Here is a 461-nt window from a genome sequence, read left to right on the forward strand (position 1 = left end):
GGATGGCACAGGTAGTACAGATCCTCCAGGATGGCACAGATAGTCCAGATCCTCCAGGATGGCACAGGTGGTCCAGATCCCCCAGAATGGACCAGGTGGTCCATATCTTCCGAGATGGTAGTTCAGATCCTCCAGGATGTCACAAGTAGTTCAGATCCTCATGGATGGCACAGGTAGTCCAGGTCATTATGGATGGCACAGGTAGTCCAGATCCTCCGGGATGGCAAGGTTATTCCAGATCCTCTGGGATGGTACAGGTAGTCCAGTTCCCCTGGGATTGCACATTTAGCCCAGATCCTCCAGATTGGCACAGGTAGTCCAGATCCTCCAGGATGACACAAGCAGTCCTGATCTTCTGGAATAGCACAGGTAGTCCAGATCATTCAGTTTGGCACAGCTAGTCCAGATTTTCCAGGATGGCACAAGTAGTCCAGATCCTCCAGGATGGCACAGGTGGTCCA

Source organism: Pyxicephalus adspersus, chromosome 6 (genome assembly GCF_032062135.1).
Source record: "Pyxicephalus adspersus chromosome 6, UCB_Pads_2.0, whole genome shotgun sequence".
Taxonomy (NCBI): domain Eukaryota; kingdom Metazoa; phylum Chordata; class Amphibia; order Anura; family Pyxicephalidae; genus Pyxicephalus; species Pyxicephalus adspersus.